We start from the raw sequence: 12,798 nt of genomic DNA, 5'->3' as shown, positions 1-12,798 counted from the left end.
TTTTTGCACAGCAGAAGAACCCATCAACGGGCACCTGGGTGACTGAGTTGGTTAAGCGTCCAACCCCTGATTTTGGCTCAGGTCATGATCTTATGGTTCATGAGATCAAGCTCTGCACTGACTCCGTAGAGCCTGCTTGGGATTCTGTCTCTCTGCCTTTCTCCTGCTCTCTCGCTCACTCTCTCTCAAAATAAATAAACAAACTTTTAAAAAGTGAACCCATCAACAAAGTAAAAAGACAAACCTATATAATGGGAAAAAATACATCCAAATCATATATCTGATAAAGAGTTAATATCCAAAACATATAAAGAGATTCTACAACTCAAGAGCAAATAATAATAGTAATAATAATAATAATCCAATCAAAATGGGCAAAGGACCTGAACAGACATTTCTCTAAAGAAGATATATGAAAGACCAATGGGTACATGAAAAGATACTCAATATCACTAGTCATTAGAGAAATGCACATTAAAACCAAAATGAGAAATCACCTCATCTCTGTTAGAATAGCCATCCATCAGCAAAAAAATTAGAAATGACAAAAGCTGTCAAGGATGTGGAGAAAAGGGAACCATGTGTACTAGAGGTGAGAATGTAAATTGGTGCAACCACTGTAGAAAACAGTATGGAGGATCTTCAAAAAAAAATAATAATAAAAAATAGAACTACTCCATGATCCAGGAATTCTACTTATGAGTATTTATCTGAAGGAAATGAAAACAGTAACTTGAAAAGATATCTGCACCCCCATGATCTTAGTATTATTCACAGTAACCAAGACACAGAAACAACAAATGTCCATCGATAGATGGATGGATAAAAAAGTTTGGGTGCATATATATGCAATAAAATATTATTCAGCCAAAAAATCCCACAAAAAACAAAAACAAGGAAATCCTACTATTTGGGACAACGTGAATGGACCTTGAAGGCATTATACTAAGTGAAATAAGTCAGACAGATAAAGACAAGTTCTCACTTATACGTGTATCTGAAATAAACAGGCATCTGGGTGGCTCAGTCAGTTAAGTGTTCAACTCTTGATTTCAGCTCAGGTCATGACCTAACAGTTCGTGGGATGGAGTTCCATGACAGGCTCTGCACTAACAGCGTAGAGCCTGCTTGGGATTCTCTCTCTCCCTCTCTCTCTCTTGCATGTGTACTCACACGCTCTCTCTTTTTCTCTGTTTCTCTCAAAAGCAAATAAATATTCTCTTAAAAGGCAAACTTCCTGTTATGAGACAAATAAGTAGTAGCGATGTAACGAACACCATGATGACTAGCTAACACTGTTGTAGGACATATATGACAGTTAAGAGTAAATTCTAAGAGTTCTCTACACAAGGAGAATATTTTTTTTATTCTTATTCTCTTTTCTTTTTACTGTATTTATATAAGAAGATAGATGTTTGCTGAACCAAATTGGTCAATCATTTCACAATATATACAAATCAAACCATTACGCTGTCAGGGAATGTAGACAATAATATTGTAACAACTTTGTATAGTGATGGTAACTACACATCCCGGTGATTATTTTGTACTGTATATAAGTGTTGAATTACTACGTGGTGCACCTGAAACTAATACATTAGACTTCAACCGTATTTCAATAAAAAAAAAAAAACACGCCATGCTGCAAATATATACAGTGATGTTGTCATTTATTTCTCTAGAAGTCCAATGAGCTACCCATTGCACCACAGAGCCACCTATGTTGTCATTTATTTCTCAAAAAAATGGAAAAAAATTAAGAATAGGGTGACTTCTCTTGGAGGTTCTTATAATGATATTTAGCAGAATTATTACACACTGATTTTAGGCTGCGTGTCAACTCTGTAAAGTAATATTACCTATATGTTTACAAATGAACAAACTGAAATACAGAGCAGGCAGACTACATACTTTACACAGCTAGCAAGTTATAAAGTCAGAATTTGAATTTAGGACTTCATATTCTAAGCCCGCGGCCCCTCGGACATTAGCACTGTTGTCTCTTATAATAATCGCTGCCTTTTCAACTTCTTAGCCACACGCTTAATTTTCCTGCAAACAGTAAATCTCATTACATGCTAACAAGATGAAAGAGTATAATAATTCTTATAGATACTACAGTCCAGACATACCAGTAGGCACTTATTGACTTATATTGACCCCACCTTTATTTTAGGATAAGTTAGAGTGGGTAAATTATTTACCAAATTTGGACAATTCAAAGGGGCCTTATGTGACTCAAAACGATTGATACCTTGTACACAAAGGGCCACATGTGCGACCACAGATCAGCCGACACTGGGTAATTTTGAAGGATCTGATCAGGAGGGAATAGGGCTCCTAGAAGCAGACACTGGAGAGCCAAACACAACTTGTTTTGGAATTGAGTATCCTTGCCAAGGCTTCATTCAGAAACAATATGGGGCTGACTTTCTGGTCATAATCCCAAATGGGCAGCTACTGCGCGGTACCAGCCTGTCAACACCGTCAGTGCAAGTACCTGAATTTTCCATCTACTGACAACTCTGGGTTAATGCTTCCAACACTTCTAATGCAGGAGTGAGAGATGTAGCCTAGACACATCTATTTATCCTTTAGGAAGCATTGTAAAGTCATTTTTAAAATGTTTTTTATTGATTTCTGAGAAAGAGAGAGACAGCGTGAGCAGGGGAGGGTCAGAGAGAGAGGGAGATATAGAATCGGAAGCAGGCTCCAGGCTCTGAGCTGGCTGTCAGCACAGAGCCCGATGTGGGGCTTGAACCCACGAATTGTGAGATCATGACCTGAGCCGAAGTCAGACACCCAACCGACTGAGCCACCCAGGCGCCCCAAGTAAAGTTATTCTTAAATACTCTCAAACTGAGGAATTTGTTGGCAGAATCCATGTAAACTATTTCCTTCAAGAATAGAGTGGCTTCCTCTTGCTGGAATCGTAACATGCATGCAAAGAGACACCTAGTGGACCAACATGTAAGTATACTATTTAGCTTGAGACCAAAGACTGAAACATTATTTGACTCCCTAATTTAACATTCTTTAGATTTCAATAGAGCATGTTTTTTCCACCTGGTAGAATTATAAACCCAGAAATTTAAGTTTTACAAAAGAATGTTTTTGTGTTTATTTCTACACCAAGTGTTCGCTCCTCTATTTGACATAAAGTCCTGAGAAGTAACACAAAGATTACAGGGTAGATTGTAATTGGCCAGACACTTCAGTTCACCTTTCTCTGGACACTTGTATGAGTATTTTTCTGTTTCCATCCCTTTCTAGACTTGGTGTGTGAGATTTTCCATTTGGGTTATTTTGTTCTTGCTTTTAAGTAAAGCCAAAGACTTTTTATTTTCCAGCCAGCTTCCTGTGGTCCGCCCAGCTTCCTGTGGCCCGCCCAACCTTGTCGCTTCACACTCTCTTTCTCACTCACACTTCACCTACACAGTTTTATCCCCACCTCTGCACAGTCAACTTACCAGCGCACCTGCCACTCTTTCAGCACCCTAGATAACATCAGCTAACCTCAAAAGTAAAAGTCTGTCATCACAAAAACCAAGGGAATCATCTATTTTTCTTTACCCCTTAGTACTAAAATTTGGTTATGCCCAAAGTTCAGATTAGAAATTGTTTTAAATTAAATATATATGTTTAATTGCAATTGATTTGACCTCAGGGACTCAGATTCATAGGATTTTAGATCTGAAAGAAATAGACTGGTTCTAGGGGGGCCAAATGACATTTATAAAGCCCAGCCACTCTGGCCATGCTATACAAACTCATGTTGATAGTCCCAGGAAGATGAAACGCCACATGGAGAAGACGAAACCCAAAGAATGCCAAGGTTCTAGATGTGTAGATAAAAAAGTGATCTTGGAAGTAGATTCTCCTCCCAACCATTCCAGCTATAACCAGATGGATCAGAGATGAACTACCAGACAAAGGCCTTCCCAAATCCTATCATGGGCAAAAGAAAGAGGTTCTTACTCCACCATTTTCAATAAGTAAAGCGGTCCTTTTTTCCTCCATCACATATGTGATGATGAAATGTAGAAAACTTTTCCTTCAATATTAGGAATAAACTAAAAATGTTCACCATCAACAACTTTGTATTAGAAGGGCTCATTTAAAAATTGTAAGAATTAAGGAGCACCTGAGTGGCTCAGTTGGTTCAGCATCTGACTTCAGCTTAGATCATGATCTCAAGACTCATGAGTTCAAGCCCTACATCAGGCTCTGTGCTGACTGCTCGGAGCCTGGAGCCTGTTTTGGATTCTGTGTCTTTCTCTCTCTCTGCCCATCCCCCACTCACTCTGTCTCTCTCTCTCTCTCTCAGAAATAAATAAAACATTTTAAAAATGTAAGAATTATAATGATTAAAATTAAAAATACTCAGTATTTTCAGATGATACGATATTACATGTGGAAAAGAACCTGCACATGAATTATTAAGACTATAGAGTGGACACAAAAGGGTTGACAGATACAAGGCCAATATGTAAAGATCAATAAAATTTCCATATGCTAGCAATGAATAGCATGAAAATAAACTTTTTAAGAACACACATATATAGCAACATCATCAAATTTCAAATACATTAGAATGAATCTAACAAAAGTTGTGTAATATCTCTATGAAGAAATCAATAATCTATCAAACATTATTGAAAGAAATTAAAGCTAAATAGGGGTGCCTGGGAGGCTCAGTCATTTAAGTGTCTGACTTCGGCTCAGGTCATGATCTCACCATTCATGAGTCCAGGCCCTGCATAGGGCTCTGTGCTGACAGCGTAGAGCCTGAAGCCTGCTTTGGATTCTGTCTCTTTCTCTTTCTCTCTCTCTGTCTCTATCAAAAATAAAATAAAATAAACATTTAAAAAGTTGTTTGAAAAAGAAGAGTGAAATAATTGGAAGGATGTGTCATGTTCATTAATTAGTTTACAATGCTCGAGAGTGGAAAGATGACTATGGTTAGTGTTTGTTATTTGCCTTTGATTTTACTCTTTTTGTGGTCATAAAGATATTATCCTACCTTTTCTTCTAGAGCTTTCCTTGTCTGTGTTTCATACTATATCTACAATCTACTTCTAGTTAAGTTTTGACTATAGCTTCAAATAAAAGTAAAGTTTCATTTTAAAAATTAATAACCAAGTGGCTCAATATCATTTATTCACAACACTGCCACTTTCTGCATTGGATCTAACCATAAAGAAAAAGCTTCATACGTGGGAACTCACACTGAAATTAAGAATCTCCACTCACTTGGGGCGCCTGGGTGGCTTAGTCGGTTAAGCGTCTGACTTTCGCTTAGGTCATGATCTCGCAGTTCGTGGGTTCGAGCCCCGTGTCGGGCTCTGTGCTGACTGCCAGCTCAGAGCTTGGAGCCTGTTTCAGCCTGTGACTCCCTCTCTCTCTGACCCTCCCCTGCTCACGCTGTCTCTCTCTCTCTCTCCTAAAAATAAATTAAAAAACCTTAAAAAAAATTAAAAAAAAAAAAAAGAATCTCCACTCACCCAAAGACAACAACATTAGGGATTGTGAAAGCAAATAAATGAATGAGAAAATAGTGTAGTATACATAACCCCTACAACTCTATACCAGCATGTGTAAAGTCCTATAGATCAATAAGAAACAAGCAAAAAAAAAAAAAAAAAAACAAGAAAAAAAATGGGAAAGCCTTAATAGCCATTTTACAAAAGAGGATATCAATGAGCCAAATATATATGAAAAGGTGTTTAGCTTCATTAACAACCAGGCACGTGCAAGGCAAAACTACCAAAATAATGAAATTTTCAAAGATTGACAATACCATGTGTCAGCAACATTGTAAAGCCAATGAGAAAACTCTCAAACACTGCTATTGGGAGTGTAAATCAGGGCAACCATTCTGGAAGGCTGTTGAGCAGTATCTGTCAAAGTTGATCACGTTGGTCTTTGATCCACAAATTTTACTGGGAGGTGCATATGTGCTAGACATGCCCGCACAGGTACACTAAACACGTATAACAATGCTTCCAGCAGGCTTATTAATGGTAGTCAAAATGGTGAAAGCAACCCACATGTCCATCAACAGGAAAGTGGATAAATTGTGGTATAGTCGCACACAATGGAACACTCCTTAGCAATAAAGAGAAAAACTACTACTCTCAGTCACATAATACTGAGGGAAAGAAGCTGGACACAAAATAATATAATCAAGCAACGCATGTCCATAGTGTTTAGCAGAACACACTTGGGCCATAAAATTGTAAGGGAATGTAAGGAAGTAATGAGCTACCACAAACAGCAAGAGAGTGGTTACCTTTGTGGGGGGAGGGGTATGGCAGAGATTTATTGGAAGGGGCACAAGAGGGGATTCTAAGCTTCTGACAGTGTTTTATTTCTTGACTCAAGCAGTCTAGAACTTACACTTTTTGAGAAATCATTGAGATAATAAAATTTGCTTGTACACTCCTTTATATGTATATTTTATTTGACATAATGTATTTTATATTGCAAAATAAAAGTCATTTTAAAAACCAAGATCTAACAATACGCATATAAAAGAAGAAAAACAGAAAACAAAAGGATATGGCAGGTTAAAAATAAAAATATAGAAAGAGATATCCAAGCAAACATAAATCCAAAGCAAGCAGTGGTAAAAATTTTAATATCTGAAAATAAAAAATTCATATATATTTATAATATATGTACCATGCATCGTTAAACATACATTTAATAGAGAAAGAAAGACATTACAGACCAATAAAAAAACAAAACCGGGATATATAACCTTCCTAAACATATATTGCCTCAAAATACCTCAAGCAGCCACAACTCATAGAACTAGAAAAAGAGTAAATTGGCAATTATAGTTGAAGATTATAGAGTAAATCTCTCAGAAATCAGTAGCTTGTACAGAAAATAAGTAAAAAGAAATGCAGATGACCCATATTAGTAAATTTCAGATACAGAGAACTCTGTACTTGAGGAGCAGAATATACACGCTCATTTCTATCACACGTCGTAGAATATCAAAAATTGACAAAGTAATGTAATACAATAGAAGTCTTGATAAATTTCAGAGTCAATTTAACATAGATTATGTTCTCTGATTATAATGCATTAATTGTAGAAATTAATAGTGAAAACATAGCTTTAAAATATCTACATGTCTGCTTTTTTCCATGGTGCTTTGGAGGTGGTAGCCTGTTTCAGAATAAAGTGGAACATCTCTTTCCCAGCTACTGACTGCCAGAAACTCATTGAAGTTTGCAATGAACGCAAACTTTGTACCTTTTATGAGAAGCATATGGCTACAGAAGTTGCTACTGATGCTCTGGGTGAAGGGTGGAAGGGTTACATGGTCCAAATTAGTGGTGAGAATGACAAACAAGGCTTCCCCATGAAGAGGAGTATCTTGACCTATGGCCATGTCCTCCTGCTGCTAAGTAAGGGGCATCCTTGCTCCAGACCAAGGAGGACTGGAGAAAGAAAGTGCAAATCTGTTTGGGGTTGCATTGAGGATGCCAAGCTCACTGTTCTCAACTTGGTCATTGTAGAAAGGGGAGGAGGATATTCCTGGACTCACTGATACTATGTGCCTTGTCATCTGGGACCCAAAAGAGCACGTAGAATCCACAAACTGCAATCTCTATAAAGAGGATGAAGTTGGGGTGCCTGGGTGTTAGCGACTGACTTTGGCTCAGGTCATGATCTCAAGGTTTGTGAGTTTGAGCCTCATATCAGGCTCACTGCTGTTTTCACAGAGCCCACTTCAGATCCACTGTCCCACTCTCTCTTTGCACCCCATTCCACTCACACTCTTTTTCTCAAAAATAAATAAACATTAAAAAAGAAAAAGACGATGTCTGCAAGTATGTTGTGAGAAAGCCCCTACACAAAGAAAGTAAGAAACGTAGAACCAAAGCAACCAAGATTCAGGGTCTTGTTACTCCATATGCCCTACAACACAAATGTGGGTGTATTGCTTTTAAGAAATAGTGTACTGATGGGGCGCCTGGGTGGCTCAGTCGGTTGAACATCCGACTTCGGTTCAGGTCATGATCTCATGGTATGTGGGTCTGAGCCCCACATTGGGCTCTGTGCTGACAGTTAGCTCAGAGCCTGGAGCCTGTCTTCAGATTCTGTGTCTCCATCTCTCTCTGACGCTCCCTTTCTCAGGCTGTCTCTCTCTCTCAAAAATAAATAAAACATTTTAAAAAAAGAAAAAAGAAATAGTGTACTGAGAAAAATAAAGAAGAGCCTACAGAATATGATAAACTTTTGGCCAACGGAATGAAGGAGACAAAAGAAAAATTCCAGGCACAGATTGCCAAGGGACAGATTGCTATTCTCTCTGAGAGCTTCTACCTCTGAGTCTTGTCAAAAATGAGATTTTCTAAGAGCAACAAATAAATAAGATCAGACATCAAATCTCTAAGTAAATAAATAGATAAATGGATGGATGGATGGATAAATAAAATGTCTAAGTGTCTGAAAACAAAATCTCACACTACTAAAAAAAAATTTGAATCAAGAAAGAAATCAAATGGGAAATATTTAGAATTTATCACCACTGACAATGCTACACATCAACATCTTTAAGAGACACAACTAAAGCATTTTTAGAGGAACACTGATACCCTAAATAGATGCATCAGAACACAAGAAGGAATGAAAACAAATAAGCTAAGGGGTCAACACATGAAAGTAGAAAAATAGCAAAAGAGCAAACCATGAAAGAAATAGCAAAAATAAAGACAGAAATCAATGAAATAGAAAAATGTGAAGATCAGTAAAACGCAAAGCTAGTTCTTGGACAAAAAGTAATAAAATAGAACTCCACTAAAACTGATTAAGGGGGTAGAGGGCATTAGATACAAGTAAAAACTTCTGAGTGACAGCTATCAACCTGCTAATTATTTAGCCTGAAACTAACTTCAAAAGTTTCATTTGGATGCAGGCAAATCCAAACAGTTAAGAAGAAATCTAATATAGAGAGATTGCCTGACAATCCATCTTGCAGCCTGCCCTCCTGAAAAAAATAGAATATTCCTTGTCCAAATCTAGCTTATTCGTTCGTTCATTGGTCAGTAAAGACCTAATTGAAATTGGAAACAAATTATGTGCAAAATCAGAAAAAAATTATTTTCCCCATAATTGTTTTCCAGGAAAAATTACCTAACATTTAAAAATGATTGTAACCTAGAAGGACAATTATATACACTCAAAATTCAAAATCAAACAAATTAGAAAACCACTGTACTGTTTCACAGTCTGTGGCTTTTTTCCAGCTACTCATCTTATCCCCTTTCAACAAAGACCCCATTTCTCAATGTTCACCAGAGGGATCTTTTTTTGGGCATTTATTAATTTTTTGTCTGACCAGCTCTTTTACTTCAAGGAATGCCTCTTTCCACCTCTTTGTGGTGCTGTCAATCATATGGCCCCACATCCCTGAAATAGGAGCAAGCCTATGGCTTAGGTTTGCCAATCATTTACTCATTTATCAAATACTTATTGGCTAACCATGTAGCCCATACATTTGTAGAGCCCAAAGATACAACACAGAGTAGATAAACCCCTGCCCTCAAGGGGTTTACATTTCATGGGGGTAGACAATTAACAAGATAAATGAGCAAAATGAATAGTATATTAGATGGAAATAAATGGAAAAAAATAGGGATAAGTATTTAAATACATGAATGGGAACAGTCTCCCTAAATAGGTGACATTTGAGCGAAGACCAGAAAGAGATAAGGAAACCACCTATGGAAGTCCCAGAGTGGAGCAGCCAGAGGACGGCCAAGGCAAAGGCCTGAATTGGGATGAAAGTGTGTCTGGCATGTGTGAGCACAGCGAGGAGGCCAGCATGGCAGAGCCATAGTGTGCAATCAGGGGAGAGTGGTAGGAGACGAGGGTGTAGGGATTATGGGAGGCCAGTTCATGCGGATCCTGGGTGGTCTTTCAAGCTATTGTTGAAGACTTTGGTTTTTCTTGAAGTGACACAGGCAAGTTTTCCAGAGTTTGATCTGACACACATGTTAACAGCTCTGGCTCCAGCACTGAGAAGAGACTGAAGGAAGCAAAGACATAAACCGAGAGGCCAATTAAGAGGCTATTGCAATAATCCGGAGAAGAAAGGAGAGTGCTTTGAACCTCAGTGAAGGGAGTAGAGGCAGTAAGAAATAAACGGACTGAAGAATTTAACACCTTTGCCACAATGGCCAATTCAGAAAACAGTAAATGAACTGAGACTAGTCAGGAAATTCTGCTTGCAGCATTGGGAAGGAAGCTTGTCATTTTTCCTGGGATTTGAGCCACGAGGATCGTGCAAGCCTAGAGCTCACAGTGGCCATCTTGGTGGCCTAGAGGGGAGAATAAAGAATGGGAAGAGAGCCTCCAGAGAGAGGGGAAAAAAAAGAAATCTTGTTGTGCCACAAAATGCTGAACCAGACATTTTTAAGAAGATGTACAGCTGAATATGAGGACTATGACTTATGGAATTTCAGAATTGCAAAGGCATACAAAGAATTCTAAAAGTTTACAGACAGGATAAAATGGTATTATCTACAAAGATACAAGAAAAAGAATAACATCAGATTTCTCATAGGCAGCATGGAACGTTAAAGGGTATTGGAGCAATGCCTTCTAAGTTCTGAATCAAAATAAATGTGTACATAAAATTCTATATTCAAACACACAGTCATGAGGACAAAATAAAGACATTTGCAGACATGATTATTTCCCATGTACCCACTATGAAAATATTGCTTGATAAAATACTTTGATAAATGGAAAAAGAAAATTAAGGAGAAAAACAAAATGTACAAAAGGAAAAAAAACCATGAGATTAAGATTCAGGAAAAGATGAGCAAACAACGGTGTGTGTGGGGGCGGGTAGTATAAACTATGTTAAGGACAATCTATTAAAACTGATCTAAAGTATTTGATTTTGCATTCAAGCCTTACTACATTTGGAGTTCCATTTAAGTTTTAGTTATGGTTTTACAAAAAATAAAAAGAAATAATGAAATATGATTGATAATACAAATGAAGCTTACAGATACATTGACATATGACGGCCATTTTTCCATAGACATTTTGTTCATGGTTGGTTACATCTATACCTTTACTAATTCCTTCTTAATAATCCTTATTTTATTTATTCCTACCTAACATTAGCACATTAAAAATGTGAAGTTAATTTAAAAAGATGAAAATTACTTACCTACATAGAAAAACAGAAAGAATTATGAGTGTGACTGATTTCAGAAGGAAAAGTATTTTATAGAGATGCCTAATCCAATACTTTACAGCAGAATTCATCAAAGGAGGAAGTTATTCATGCTCATTATATCCAGTTTTTCTCTCCTCCCTTGCACCCCAGGAAGACCGCCGGCCCCAGATTGTTAGGAAAGGCAATGCAACTACCTCTGGCCCATAGGTTCTGGATGGAGGTGATGTGCATCACTTCCAGTCTGGAGAAGAGTGCTCCTCATTCTCTCTTCCCTGTCATGGCAAACCCTGAAGCCAGCTGCTGCTATGGTGGTGCCACAAGAAGATGGAGCTTCCATTAGCTCACCCCTCTGAGAGACCATGTCAAGGAGAAGGGCCTTCCCCTTCTCATGTGACCAGCACTGAACACATAGCATGAATAAGAAATAAAAATTCCTTGTGGTAAGCCACTGAGGCTTCAAGTTAATTTGCTACCACAGCATAGCCTAGCCTCCCCTGATAAGAGCTACTTGGGCCTCACTAATCATTTACAAAAGTCTTTGCTACATTTTTTTAATATTCAAGTGAAATAATCAACAAATGAAATGTCTGGCAACCAGAATACTTTTGCTCCTTAAGTAAGCTTATTCTTCCTCCTTTCTACACTCACTGTCCATAAACAATAAATGCAGATTTTCTGAGAAAGTGTCCCACTAATTTGTAGAAATAACCTCAAAAGAGTGTGAGATTTTCAGCTAATAACTTCTCAGTTTTGGAATTGGGTTCTGTCCCTTAGAAAGCTGTATCTGTATTTTTGAATCAAAATTTAAGAAAGCACAAATATTAGTTAACCAGAAAAAATAATACCACAAATGTTAACCTGTTCCATTGATAATTTGAAAAGCTTGCAGATTCTGTTTCAAACCTCTAAGTAAGTATATTTTTCAGCTAGCCAATTCCCTCTTTGTAATCCACTTGTCCCATTCCTGGTCACATTGGTGTATTTTGTGAAAAATAAAAAACAAACAAACTTATGAGCTTTCAGAAGAAAACATATGTGGTCATCTATTCCTTAGCTGCCAAGACATAGGATTTTAATATAGAGTTTATTTTAAACTAAGCCAATAAATCCTTGGAGTCCAAATTGTTTTTCCATTAGAGGTATGAAACTTGGTCCCACACGTTTCTGTTCTGGAAAAAGTCCATTGACGCTCTGAATCACCTGGTAACATAAATTAACATTAAGTAGGCCTTAGAACATAGCCTTCATAGGCACAGCAGGAAAAAAAGGAATTGGAAAAATATAACCTTACGTTCAAAATGTATTCACTTCAAACTTCACCATGTTCACTGCCCAGTAGGAATATGTCAAAATAATTAGACAAGCATTCTGTACTTAAGAATTCTGTGAAAAGTGTTGGTGAGAATGCAAAATGGTACAGCTATTGTGGAAAACAATTTAAAATTTAAAACAGAATTAACACATGATCCATCAATTCCACTTCTGGGTATTTACCCATATGTATTAAAAGCAGGGTCGCACTGAGATATTTATACATCTATGCTCACAGCAACAGTATTCACAATAGCTAAAATGTGGAAGCAACC

At 37.4% G+C, this 12,798-nt stretch overlaps 1 protein-coding gene and 1 pseudogene across 2 annotated transcripts in view; one reads left to right on the top strand and one right to left on the bottom strand.

Moving 5' to 3' along the window:
* Positions 1–12,798, bottom strand: part of IPCEF1 (interaction protein for cytohesin exchange factors 1) — a 182,609-nt gene that overhangs the window by 111,215 nt on the left and 58,596 nt on the right. The window lies entirely within an intron of this gene.
* Positions 7,142–8,365, top strand: LOC120233026 (annotated as a pseudogene).

The sequence above is a fragment of the Hyaena hyaena genome, unplaced genomic scaffold (assembly GCF_003009895.1).
Source record: "Hyaena hyaena isolate Hyena2069 unplaced genomic scaffold, ASM300989v1 scaffold_81, whole genome shotgun sequence".
Classification (NCBI taxonomy): domain Eukaryota; kingdom Metazoa; phylum Chordata; class Mammalia; order Carnivora; family Hyaenidae; genus Hyaena; species Hyaena hyaena.
The sequence above is the reverse complement of the archived record's forward strand: the minus strand, read 5'-3'. Positions and strand labels throughout refer to the sequence as shown.